Raw genomic sequence first — 14,583 nt, forward strand, 5'->3', positions numbered from 1 at the left:
CTCCGCGGAATAAATCATTTTTCTCCGCGGATTCCTGGGGGGACTAATAGGATCTCAATGGAAAATAACAAATAAGCCTTTCCTTTAATAGTTGACCTGACATGATGAAACCGTACCTTTTCCTATCCAAACCTTCTAATAAATACCTCAATCAATCAATCAAAAGGCATAAACCATCAGCCCAGGCGAGTTTCTTTCCGGCGACTCTTCTGGTATTGTTTTCCTAGAAGTGGCTGCTTATTTCTCTCACAACATGGCAACACTGGCGAGAAGTCGAGGCTCGTGTGTGTTCTGTGTTGTGTTCGCTCCCTCCCTGACTGACACACACACTGTTGTGGCAGCAGGACACAGACACAGGCGGTGCTGCTGGAGCCTGGCGGTGCTCTCTCCCGAACAGAGCAACCTCCCTAAACATAAACACAGAGAAACAAGCGGCCCCGTAACAGAAGCCAACACGCAAACCTGTCAGCATCTCTGGATATTGGATAATACTCCGTGCGGCTCCACGCTGGACCTCACAGCACTCTGGTAAGAGATATGGCTCGATATAGACATCGTCTCCTCCTCTGCTCGGAGCTTGCCGTGCTTCTCTCTCTCTCTCGTGCAACCGCAACGCAACGCCTAAAAGCTGGATTTTAACAATCCTTTTGGCAGTTCGCGTCATGTTTATTTCAAACCAACTACTAAGTGCAGACAGGCGTGCATCACGTCGACACTGTTTTCAGGTGAAAACGACGCAGTTGTTGTCAGGCGACACGGTCGCTCACTCGACGAGGTATAGATTATTATTAGCCACCAGCCAGTCGCTGAAGAGTCTTTACCCCTCTTGTTCTAGGACATTATTGTACATAACCGTTTACAAACGCTTCTTAAGACAATATGCAGCATGTCATGTGTCAGTTATTCGGCTCGTGTCGTTGTTTGATGCACTGTGTGTGTGGAACTGTCTGGAACTTCACACACTCGACACTCACGTTAGCTTAACATGCTAACGTTGTATTTGCAATGATGCTCTAACTCTTACGTTAGTGATATATCTTTGCTGGCTAATTTAGCTAACTGGTTATCTCAACACACGGACGTTCATAACGCTTGGCAGCACAGTGCCATTGACTGCATCGTTGTAGGAAACATGGTAGATCAAGCCTTAATAAAGCGGTGTCATGCTTTCTATGAATGGAGCACGCCAGAGAATGTTTACTTGTGCTACCCAGGTCGTCATGATAAAACCTGTGCGTTCTCTCACTCTAGTTATGAAGTTCAAGCGTCAGTGCCAGTCTCCCCCCGGGGACGTTCGAGGTCAGGCTGCAATTTGTATTTCAGGATCATTCTAAATCTGAATCTAGAATCATCACTTTTTAAATTCCATGCATTTCATAATGTTGTTGTCAAGAAGTAATCACTGTTGCTCATTGGCTTGCACTGCCTGCCACTTACTGAAGCTCCGATGCTACCAGTACCTACTGCACATTTTAGAACTTGTGCAGCCGAGCCTGGTGAGGCTTAAAGAAGTACTTGATTGTTTGCTTTTGAAAACAGCACAGGAGACCAATTCTTTGCACAGAGCTTTGGTCCATCATCTCAATGCACTGAGCAGTGAGCACAACCAGGCTTGGATTTTCTCTTAGTGCTTTTGTACTGTACAGTGTGTGTAACTTTGCCCTATGTTTACATGACAAAACAATAAATATATAAATGTTTTACCAATCATTTCACTCTATACCAGCAGTAATCAGACACTGGAGTAGTGTGGTGGTGTTGTTTATGTGCAGTATTTTGTCGTCCTGCCCCAAAACTCCTTGCCTACCAAAACAAACAGTGGAAAGGGCAACATGTGTCTTACCACCACACTCCAATGGCTGATATTTTTATTTTATTATTTATTTTATTATAAAAACACACACTGGAAAAAGTTCCATACAGTGCCTTTAATAAATAATAGACAGCTGACATCACTAGTCTTAGCATTGTCGTAATAACAAAGACATAAGGCTCCTTTACAATATCATTATTATATTATAAATCACCAACACCGTAGAGAGCTATGTGACAATATTGTGGTTTTGTTTTTTCCGTAGCCCTGAGGCCTGAATTGTAGGAAGTGGATAAGGATTTAACATGCATCTGCTGCCAAAACATGCTTTAGACTAGAGATAGAAACGTGCGTTGGAGATGAAAACAAAACAAAACTGTTTTGTCACATGAGTCATGAGATCATTGTAGCCTATGTCATTTGATTGGGGGGGGGGGGGGGGGGGGGGCGGGGGATCATACTTGTGCATTGTTTATAAAATGGGCCCCTCCTGCCAATTATTGCCAATCAGAAAGAAATGTGGAAAATCCATATGATACATGTGCATCATATGACGCCAGAGATCATTTCTATGAGTTGTGGACAAAATCTTACTTGAGAAACGGCAAAAGAAAAAGTAAAGCAAAATGGCAGAGATTTTGGCAGAAATGTACAAGGTCTATATGGGGAGTTGCATCATGCTCCATGGTAGGAAGTAGAAATATTTTATTGTACAACCTACACTACAGTATGTTTCAAGGTTTATAGGCCAAAACGTTAAGCAAGCTCATATAGCACTACCATGAGGGCAATTTTCCTGCACAGAAAGTTTTTTCTTGTGTGGCATTTTGCCTTTATTGATAGATTACAGTAGTCTGACAGGAAATGGGAAGAGAGAGATGGAGAGTGACACGCAGCAGCAAAGGTGGTGTGTAATACCGTTCTCATTCTTGGCGGAATATGTGAGATATGACTGTAGCACGCAATACTAGGAATTCTGTGCTGAGAATTATCAATATACCATACATCTTCAGGCTGGCAGACGGCTGTAACTTAATCTGTTGATATAAAAAATAGAAGAACGAATAGTTTTCTTCTGAGGAAACTGCTATGAAAGTGTCTATTTATTTACAGGTATAATAATAATGTGAGAGCTTTTTTTTCCTGCAGCCAAAAATCTCCATGCTTGTTCTTTTTTTAAACGGACCGTTAATTAAAGCATATTAGTAAGTAAGTAAAGTAGGTCAGGGAGGCTTATTGTCGGTATCAGCCGGTAACATGTGGGAGTCTGTCCCTTTTACAACGCGCTAGACCCCTGGGAGATGTATTGCTGAGGTGGAGCGCCACACCTACCATCAGCTCACAGTACTTGCCGCACGACTTGCCGCACCCAAGCTGTGCTACCCGGGATCGAACCCATGACCTTGTGGTCCAAAGGCAAGCGCATGTTAAGTTCAGCTGTGCGGTGGTGAGAGGAGTTTTTAACTGTTGTTGAACACTCCTCCAAAAACCAACACATTTTACTTTTGTTGAGCTATTTAATTGTTCTTGTATGATTTATTTATTTCATTCAGTTGTCAGTTTTTGAATTTAGCCAATAAACCATGCAGATTTGCAGAGGGGGGTTGAATAATTTTGAGTACAACCGTATATATATATATATATATATATATATATATATATATATATATATATATATATATATATATATATATATATATATATGTTACAGTACGTTTGGGTAACTCAGTACGTTCATGGTAAGAGCGCTTGTTTTGTCGTTCACCACACACCAATCACCACCAGATGGCGACGACAGCCATTCACTAGTGAAGGCGCTGACGTCACTCGTTTGCGACTCTCTTTATTTACTAGCCTAGCTCGGCAGTGTTTAGCCATTAGCTTACTATGCCTTACTCTAACCCTAACCCTAACCTTAACCTCAGTAAAACTATGCCTAACCCTAACCCTAACCCTAACCTCCGTGGGGTGAGGCGCTATCATTCCTGCCGACGCGACGTTGTTGTGGCTCAAAGCGACCGCTTGTTCCGCCCCGTGCTGCACGACGAGTGCTCCGTTTCTCGATCGTACTGTTTCTCTATCAAACCGTGACATATATATATATATATAAAATCACAAGTTACACTCGGATTCGGAATATGCAAGCAACATCAAGCGCTGCTGGCACAGTGTTGTTCACACTTGCTTTCCGCAAAGACGTTGCCTGCAATGTTGTTGTAGGTCAAAAGCAAGCAGGCATAAATGCAGAAACAAGATCGCTGCCACTCACAATTTGCAGCACGTTCAGACATGAAAAAAAAAAAAAAAAAAAAGACATGACAAACACAATCAAATATTCAGACACATTGCCTGCACATTTCATATGTCTGAACAGGGCTGCATATCAGTCCAGTGGTTACTCACAGCTAGACTCTTGCACACACACACACACACACACGCACACGGTCATGGTCGAAAACATAATGTCCGCCTTCTGGCCTGCTGGAGATAAAACATAAGAAGTAGTAGTACTACAAATTAATTATTGAAACTAAAAACGCATAGCAAATTATTTCCGTTGAAGAATAGTTGTACAAAAACCTGCTTGAGATGATTGTTAACATGTCTGCTCACTTCTGTTGCAGTCTCTGTACTCTCCTGTTGGCTGTAAAATTGCTCTCCAGTTTATGCTGTGCAGTTCCCTCTAATCATTGTCTTTGTTTGCATAATTATAACATATATATACAGTACACAGGAGTTTTGCTTGGTCTGTCCGTGCCTGTACCAACAAGAATGAACCTCAGTCTGCAAGATGCTAAGATTCAGCTCCGTCTTGTGGCTTAAATACTAGGCTGGTTCTAAATCACTAGCTATTGTCTGTGGCACTTGAAACAGAATATCTGTCTGAGGAGGTGCTGATTGCAGTCGGTGCATCCAGGTTCTCTGTGAAGCATGGGGGAAAATGGGTCTTTGGCTTTACTGTCAGCTGATGGCTCTAACCTAACAATGACTTTCATCTTTTGTGCCTGCCTGGCTCTGGCTGTAAATAATGACTTGTAATAGTCTCAATGTTAGTTGGGAATGACTGTCTTTTGACAAAATGATGTCTTCGTGGCAGTTTTTCTTTATGGCCATGCTGTAGAAATGGCTATAACAATGGTTTGTAAAAATTCTTATGTGTTAGCAGTTGGTACTGTGGTAGGGGTGCAGCGGTTTTCGGTTTAAAACCGAAACTGTACACTTTGCACTGCATGGTTCGCCAGCATGGTTAAATACGCCTTCATTAGACACGATTTTTGGTTTGAAAACAAAAAACAAAAAAAAAAACATATCACTCCGGGAGTTCCCCACGACCCGCAAGTGAATCCGGCTGGCGGGCAACACCATCAGATTCATAAATGAGCATAGTTAGTTGTTATCCTACCACTCGTAGCAGGAGCTCATTAAAAGTTATTTAATTCTGTCAGTCCAGTCCCAACAATGTACTCTATGACTGTAGATGGGAACTGTTATAAACATAACATCCTTAAGTACTTATGCAGAGATTAAATGCAGATGTCACATGTGTGAGGCATATGACATATGGTGCATTTTTTTGTCCTTGAGCTTAATGAGGGTAAGTAACGGTAATAACCTTAATTTGTGATATAATGTAATATTTCCCCTTGAAAATCTTGTATTTATCTATTTTTTACTTGTACCGAAACCATGACCCAAAAACTGAGGTTTCAACTGAACCGTGGGCTAACTGAACTGCTGCACCCCTATACTGTGGGCATGCAACTTTTTTTCTTTTCTTTTTCTTTTTACCGTTAAAGCTTAGTGGATTATCTTTTTCTTTCTGATCTTGACTTGGCAAGTTGGCAAGCAATTATTTGTCCCACCTCCAATAACCAATATGTGAATATCCTTCTTACTTTCTACCATTGCATGTGCTTATTGTCATTGATTCACATTATCATGGCGATTCAACTTGGTATTCCCAGGGTTTTAACAGAGCAGCACTCGTCTGTCTGCCACAGTTGTTGAGTTCTTGAAACTTCACCTACATATGCAGCAGCAGCTACTGTACCTACAACCTACATTCAAGGAAATGTAGGTACATACTGAAAAGAAGCATCGTTCTGGCTATCTTGTCCAACAAAGCTAGCAAGTGTCTTTAATGTTCAACTCTGTTCTGACATTGTAATAGTTTGATGGAGGTCTACACGTATATTGGAGGGTTCAGGTTGGAGCATGGGCATTTTGTAGAAGATAATAGGTCATCGATTAATACTATCAATTCAATAGTTAATTTATATTCTTTATTATTCTGCTTTTTTGCCTATTGCCTATAAATAGTGAGATTTCTTTATGGGTCACACATAAATGTGTCAGTTGTAAATGGTGCATTTAATTATTGAGTAATGCTTCATGAATCAATAATTAGTTTCGTTTAACGATTATGAAATTTAGGAAAAATGCCATCACAGTTCTAAGTTAACAAAGGTGTTTTTTTTTATCTGTATAGGTACTTTAATTACCCAGGAGTAGAAGGAGGTTGTTGCATATAGTCTAAATGGCTTTGCCGTAACGCCACAAAGGTTAGGCCAGCGTTCTGCCCCACTAGCCTAACCCTATCAGTCTGTCCATTTGTGTAGGTTAATCTGCCTCAGTACTTGAGCTGTCTCACGCTGAGGTTTTTGTTTCTAACACAGGCAGTTGAGCGCTAAGCCAGGTCCTCCTATGGTGACTAAATAATAGGCCAATGCATGAAGGGCTGCCCCGTGTTGGCTCCTTGCTGGACTCTTCCTGGACCCCACTGCTTTGAAGCATGCAAGTCACACTGGTCGCTGGGATGCTTGAATAAACTGGGTTACTAGCATTATACTTTCAGTGAGTGGGCTGGCAGTGGCAAGAATCCTCAGACTCGGTTAATTCCTCTTAGTTAAGTTAAGCCAATGTCTGTGAAAACAGTGTTAGTATAAGTATATGCATTATGCTATGTTTTGTTGTAACTCAAAAGGACCATGCATTTAAAGGGATCCATGGCTAATACGACAAATATGTCTTAATACATTATAATTGTCCTCTATAAATACAATATAAAATTAAAAACACCTTAGTTATTTTATTTCTTCTAGAAATAGCTAATCTTTCACTCAATAGGGGAAATGCCCGTCGCAAGTTGATGATGTCATATGTAATTTGTGATCTATCCCTATGGAATTTATGGCATGCATGTGCAAATAAAAACAAACGTAATACCTCCTATGGTTAATATGACCATCAAATCAATATTTCAAATTGTTTGTGGTTTGTTTCTTTGCACATGCATGCCATAACAATGACACGACATTTATGACATCATCAACTTGTGACGGGCGTTTCCCCTATTGAGTGAAAAAAATATTTAAGGTGTTTTTAATTTTACATTGTAGTTATAGAGGACGGTTATAATGTATTAAGGCATATTTGTCGTATTAGCCAGGGATCCTTTTAAAAGTCCATGACAAAATGTATTGTGCAATGATAAGCCAGGGTCTGATCTGATGGTGAACATTGCCTGTTGAATGTTGATTGCAGATCTACTTGAATCAAATGATGGTCTTAAAATACTGTGTGTTGGATAGGGAAAGGTGGGAATGAATGCACAAGTAAAATTGTATTGCTCTCAATAGGGTTCAACAGTGAGAACAAAGTTGTGACTGACACAAAATTGTCTGGATATTCATGCATGCTTGGTCTGCCGAAACTGTAGCCCTCAACCTTTTAATAAGGTAAAGCCTCACAAACACTCCCTCATTCACTAAACACAACATAAATTATATGGTGCATTCATTGTAGCCTAATGTAAAGTATGACAGTGTCCCTTGCCAAAAAGAACAGATGTAGGCCTACATGCTAAAACCGCATCTCATTGCAGCCCTTTGTTAGCTTGTAATCCTGTACTTTTTGGCAAGTGACACTTTGGCATTGACACTAAGGCTTGTCCACCTGCCCCCGGCAAGTAAATAAAACTTGTGGGCAGTTGAAGTTTGCTTTCAGGTTGCCCGACCTGGCAAGTGCTCATTTGAGAGGGGACGCAAACCATCTATAAACACAACACATGTAACTATCTGTCTAAACACCTGAACGTGGCCATCGCACGGCCAGCGCACAGCCTCAGAGAGTTATGAAATAAGTGTTAAATTGAGCGGTAATTAAAATCTTACTTATCATTTTATAATTGACGATTTACTTTTCAGGCAAGTGGGCATGACTTTGGGCAAGTAGAACATGACCTGTACTTGCCCAAAGGGCAAGTGCCTCTGAGACCTTGGTAACCGCATATACATTTAAATGAAAAATAAAATAAATGAAACAAAACCTATTAAATACAATTATGGCACGATTGTGCCATAATCGTGCCATGAAACTAGTAATGAATCTAATTGCCATGAATCTACACTAGTAAATAAAGTCAAAATCAAAAGGTGGAAGTCGGAATCTGTAATATGTTTTAAGCAAAATTATTTGTAATATCTTTAGTTACTTTTATAGCTTGGCATGTAGCGCCTATGAGTGAGGGTTCCTTTTTTCCCTGTATTTTCCTACCTACCTACTTATCATTGACATTGGTTGAGCCTTTTAGCAGGACTGACCATATGGGCCACATTCAAAGTCACAAGTAACCCAGACAGCTAAAGTCTCTGGACTCTGTAGTCCTAATCGTCCCCCACAGACACCCCCGCCCACACCCCTCCTCTTCGTTGAATACCATCACCCCCAAATAACAAAGGAACAGCCACAGTTGGCCTGGATTCGAAGACAAACAAATATGGAACTCTGCACTCATTTCCTTTATCCCCCTGCTCCAGTTATGGATGGTGCTGAATAGAGAGGGCTTTCAGAAAGATTTCTCTGCAGCACTGGCTTGAGTGGCTTCCCACAGTGGATGAAGCCAGGCATTTGTATATTAGGAAGAATGGCCAGACATGCTCTCCTTGGGGCTGTAGTGCTCCCCAATAACGGGACTGTTCTAGCATGAACTGGGCTTACTGTTTCGCTGCCTCGTGATTATATAGAGGAGTCAGAGGACATGCCACTTTATGCCCATGTGTCCATACCATCACACAATGTCGTCCCAAACACTCTTTTGTAGAGGTTGTGCTCTGCTGCTCTCCTCAGCCTGAATTGTCTTTTGTGGCATTCTAGCTACTAAATTGTAAGACCATTCAATGGTTGTGAAAAGAGCCCCTGTGTTGCAACACAGCTCTTAAACTCTGCAACCAAAGCTGATAATGCCCCCACCCACCCCCATGTTATACTAACTGACTGAATAGCTCTCTCTTCATATCGGAATCAATCTGAATTTTCCCTTCAAAGCTGATTTTCTGTGCCATTCGGTTGTTCAAACATGAGAGAAAGAAAGACCATAATGGGAAATGCTTCGCAGTACTAGCTTGTGGAACCGTGTTTGTCGTCTCTGTCTGTACTCTGCAGTTGTTGTTTGCAACCGTGAGGGAGAGCTGTCTGTTCTCTTGACATACTTGACATACTGTATGTTATGATTTAAACCTAAACAAAGAAGGATGAAAGATGTATTGGTAGCACTTTATAATAAGGTGCCATTAATAAACACTTATTAACAGTTAATAAGATACTTATTAACTTGTTATTACTCTAATAAGAACGTTATTAAACCTTAATAAACACATAATAAACTATATAATAAGAGTCTTATAAACATTATTAAACTACTTATAAGATACTTATAAAACATAATATACTTAATACTGCCTAATAAAAGATTAATAAGAACGTTTTAACAACTTAATTAGACATGTATACAATGCTAATTAAACATTAATAAACAACGTATAAGTCATCTATAAACCTTATTATATGAGTTATACATGTTAATAAACGTCTAATAAGAAAGCCAATTCACGTTAATTAAGACCCAATAAACTATACGAAAAGATCCCTTACTAACGGTTAATTAACAACTTATAAGTAACCAATAAGCCTTATTATATTTTAATACAGGTTAATAAACCATCTTAATTAATATCAATATTCTATCAACTATTCATAAGACACCTAATTAACAATTAATAATCTACTAATAAGATACTTATTATATCATAATAATTATTAATAAATGCATTATGAATACTATATAAGAATATATACATTGTTAAGATACTTAATTAACAACTATTTTAAGTGGAATAATATTGTATAAACATTAACAAGTACTAAATAGATTTCTTATTAACATTGAGACAGTGCATGATTAACATTAATACATTCTTTATTGAGCATTCATTAACACATTAATTAGGCATTTTGTGGGTACCTGTTGTAAAGTGGGAACATGTCTTATAAACATCAACAAATCCTTAATAAAGTGTCTTATTAATGTTGAAACAGTTTTATTTACTTCAACAAATCGTTAATTAGGCATCTATTAACACGTTAATTAGGCATTTTGTGGGTACCTTTTGTAAAGTGGGAACATGTCTTATTAACATCAATAAATCCTTAATTAGTCATTCAATAACATGTTAATTAGGCATTTTGTGGGTACCTGTTGTAAAGTGGGAACACGTCTTATTAATAAACAAATCCCTAATAACATGTCTTATTAACATTGAACGTGTATTATTAACATCAACAAATCCTTAACAATGTGTGTTAACATTGAACGTCTTATTAACATCAACAAATCATTAATTAAGTATTCATTAACACATTAAATAAGCATTTTGTGGGTACCTTTTGTAAAGTGGGAACATGGCTTATTAACATCAACAAATCCTTAATTAGTCATTCAATAACATGTTAATTAGGCATTTTGTGGGTACCTGTCGTAAAGTGGGAACAGGTCGGATAAACATCAACAAATCCTTAATAAAGTCTTATTAACATTGAACGTGTATTATTAACATCAACAAATCGTTAATTAGGAATTCATTAACACGTTAAATAGGCATTTTGTGGGTACCTGTTGTAAAGTGGGAACATGTCTTATTAACATCAACAAATCCTTAATTAGTCATTCAATAACATGTTAATTAGGTATTTTGTGGGTACCTGTCGTAAAGTGGGAACATGTCTTATAAACATCAACAAATCCTTAATAAAGTGTCTTATTAACATTGAACGTGTATTATTAACATCAACAAATCGTTAATTAGGAGTTCATTAACACGTTAAATAGGCATTTTGTGGGTACCTGTTGTAAAGTGGGAACATGTCTTATTAACATCAACAAATCCCTAATAAAGTGTCATTGAAGGTGTATTATTAACATCAACAAATCGTTAATTAGGCATTCATTAACACCTTAACCCTCTAAGGCCCACAGTTGTAATATTACAACGTTTGTATTTTATCCAAAAAAAGGTTTAAATCATTTAATTTTAGCTCCCCCTACCACCTAAACATCACCATTGGATTCTATTGTTTAGTATTACAATGCCATTGGCCACAATATTTGCATATAAATACCCCCCACAGGGGCTGACATTCACACCCGCCACACCCGCTGACATTCCAGAGTTTTGACGAACAACATCTCACTTTTTCATGGAAGCTATTCCTCACAAAAACATAAGTAAAATGCCTGTACTATTTTTTTTGGTGATCATTAGAATGTCTAGAACATGTTATTATTGTGAAAAATATCCCCCATATGTAAATTAGAGCATGATTTATGATTTTTGATTTATGGCTATAAAACCTTACAAAAACATTTTTTTGAAAAAAAACATTACATTTTCCTCTTAATAGGACTCCTACAACACCATCTGATTTTTTTCAATTTTTTATTTCAAGTATTTCTATATTCGGGCCTTAGAGGGTTAAATAGGCATTTTTCAGCTACATGTTGCAAAGTGGGAACATGTCTGTAAAACATTAACGACTTACTATTTATCTTTCTTTTCACTTTAGGTCAATAAAAGGAGGTAATTAATTCTTAAATGAAGGCTTTGCACAAACAGAAGTAGTAATGTTTTAGGGCTAGCGATTCCTTTGCAGCTTATGTAATATCATTCCAGTTTATGTACAACTTCTTCCTCCTCCTGCCATCGCTTGAAGACAAAGAGCTTGAGGAATTTGAGGCAAAGGTGGTCGAGTAGCTGGACTTTGATGGTGACTTGACAGAGGTTGGAGACTCATTTCTTGATGCTGTAAAAACAAAATGCAAAATGTACGTAAATAGGAGGTTAGGCATTTTAGACATGTTTTGTTCATAAAGGGGATACAGTGCACTTATTGTAAATAATAATAAAAATAAATAAATGAATGCATAAATAAATAGGAGCAGCGCTCTTCCGAGCACAGGTCTCCAATGTGATAGGCAAATGTGAAAAGAGTGCCATATCATCTGTGGCCTGTCATGATTTGAGGCATTTTGTTCCAAAGATGTGTTTTGCTCAAATTGAGCTGCTGGTGGCGCTATAACATTCCAATGTGAAAAGGGTGGTATTTGTTCCTTGACCTATTGGGACTGTACGTGCAAAATTGCACGATAATAACAAGCTGCTTTTATGATATAAGGCATTTTGTTAAAAACGGACCAATCCTGGAAACTTTGGAAGCCAATCTAAGCCAACTAGGATGGAATATGAATTATCGGACAGCTCAGTCTTGATCACTTGCCTATAGCGATACTCTGTACTGATTCCCATGATATGAATTATCGGACAGCTCAGTCTTGATCACTTGCCTATAGTGATACTCTGTACTGATTCCCATGATGTTTGGAACAAATCTGAAGGAGTAATTTAAAAAAATATGTTTTACATAAGTCAGCCTCCTGGTGGCACTATGAAAAGCAGATGTGAGTGCCCATACAAAGTTTTACACTGATCGGTGGAGTTATTGGTAAAAACACGAATCGGCCCGTTATAGCGCCTCCATGAGGCTGATTTGAACATTTTTAAATGGCATTTCTTCCTCTGCCTAGTGGGAATGTCACTCAAATCGCACTCTGTGTTCATGATTTGAGGCATTTCGTTCAAAAGGGAGCACACTTGCAAAAGCCAGTCTTAGCCAATCAGGATGGAATTAGAAAAATCTGAAAGACCTGTTTCGTTTAATGACCGATTTGCGTGACTTTTGGACAAAATCGTTAGAAGTACTGTCCAAAAATGTGTTTTGCACACATCCGCCTCCTGGTGACGCCATAGACCTTATTCACATTGCGGCCATCTTGGATCACATGTCCACATGGGGTGGCAGCCTGTATTACAATCCATTGTAAACAATGGAGCGATGGTCCCAAAATATGAGTTCTGTTCAACCAATTTCTTTTGACCAAATCGACAAATGGGCAGAAGACAATTTGGATTAAATAGATGGGTACATCCACAATATTCATGGCAGTTAGGTTCCAATGTTACTCTGTACAAAGACTTGCTACCGTATCTGTGCAGACTAGTGCTTGCTCTGCAATCATATTAACTTACTGTATCATGATTTTTGCATATTAATCAGAAACAAAAAATTGTTAATATGATGGCGGAGCAAGCACTGCAAAGACTGCAAGTCTTTGTACACATTAAGGTTGCAACCTAACTTGAATATCGTTACCGTGGATGAAATCAATCCAGTTACTGTAGACCTTCTATTTTAAGCTCACATGTCTCACATTGCGAGCTTGTATATTTACTATTTAAAAAATATTGAGGAAATAAAAACTAAAATATTTTGAATATTTTTGAAACATTTTAACAACACAAATCTGTGTGGAGGTCCCTGGCACCACATATTTTCAGATGAAGGTCTGCGACTGTGGACAAATATGTAAATCTGGGGTCCTTCATATGAAAAGATTTGGGAACCACTGGTTTAAAAATATTAGAAAGTAAGCCCAATAAGCAACTACACTATTTTCCAATACACAAATTGCTTATTATAAGCAGACATGGCAACACAAGTTCATTCAGAGCCCAGAATGCCCCTACTGACATTTTAATGCAAAGACACAGGAAACCCAATGATGTTTTTCAGCCTCTTTCAGGATATGAACAAGAAGCCAGGGGGCGGGGCCAGGAATAAGGTGAATAACAAGCCCATGCTAAAAAATTGGGGCAGAGGTTCTGCTCTGGCACCCAGGGAATGTGTGTGCTCAGTTTTGGCCTGGCAGAGACAAAGGGTTTGCAAAAATCTGCCTCCTGGTGGCACTATAACAGCAGAAGTTCACAGCAATTTTTCATCTTCACCTTCATTTTTCATCTTCCTGCTGGACGGAAGCGCAGCAGGACCATTTTAGTAATACATTTTGAAAATGAATAATAATAAAAACAATCTAAGACATTTTAAGTGTGCCTGCAGCTAGCTAAGTGTGTGCAACCTTGTGTAGAGGTTGGTGTTAGCATTAGCGCTATTATTTTTTGTTAGCATTAGCGTTAGATTTTATAACATTACCATTTTTTGCATTAGCTTTAACATTATCGTCTGTACGACAAACGGTTCATGAGATATAGAGGCACTTCCTGTTTGACGAAGGGCACTTCCTGTTTGGCAAAGGAAGCACCAATTAAGGTTAAGGACTCTTAATAAAGTCATATGACACCACCCACGCATCTGTACGACAAACGGTTCATGATATAGAGGCACTTCCTGTTTGGCGAAGGGCACTTCCTGTTTGGCGAAGGAAGCACCAATTAAGGTTAATAAGGACTCTTAATCAAGCCATATAACGCCACACACACGTCTGTACGACAAACGGTTCATGAGATATAGAGGCACTTCCTGTTTGGCGAAGGACACTTCCTGTTACAGAGGGGGAGGGGCTTAATCAATTACAGCTCATC

General features: G+C 38.8%; 1 protein-coding gene across 1 annotated transcript in view; it reads left to right on the plus strand.

The window, feature by feature from the left end:
• Positions 1–358: 358 nt before the first annotated feature.
• The window catches only part of glceb (glucuronic acid epimerase b), a 108,463-nt gene continuing 94,238 nt past the window's right edge, over positions 359–14,583 (plus strand). The window contains exon 1 of the mRNA XM_080730697.1: positions 359–528. The gene's annotated coding sequence lies outside the window, so the exon portion shown is untranslated. The remainder of the gene's footprint in view (positions 529–14,583) is intronic.

This window comes from Nannobrachium achirus (genome assembly GCF_963921795.1).
Source record: "Nannobrachium achirus genome assembly, chromosome: 7".
NCBI classification, from domain to species: Eukaryota; Metazoa; Chordata; class Actinopteri; order Myctophiformes; family Myctophidae; genus Nannobrachium; species Nannobrachium achirus.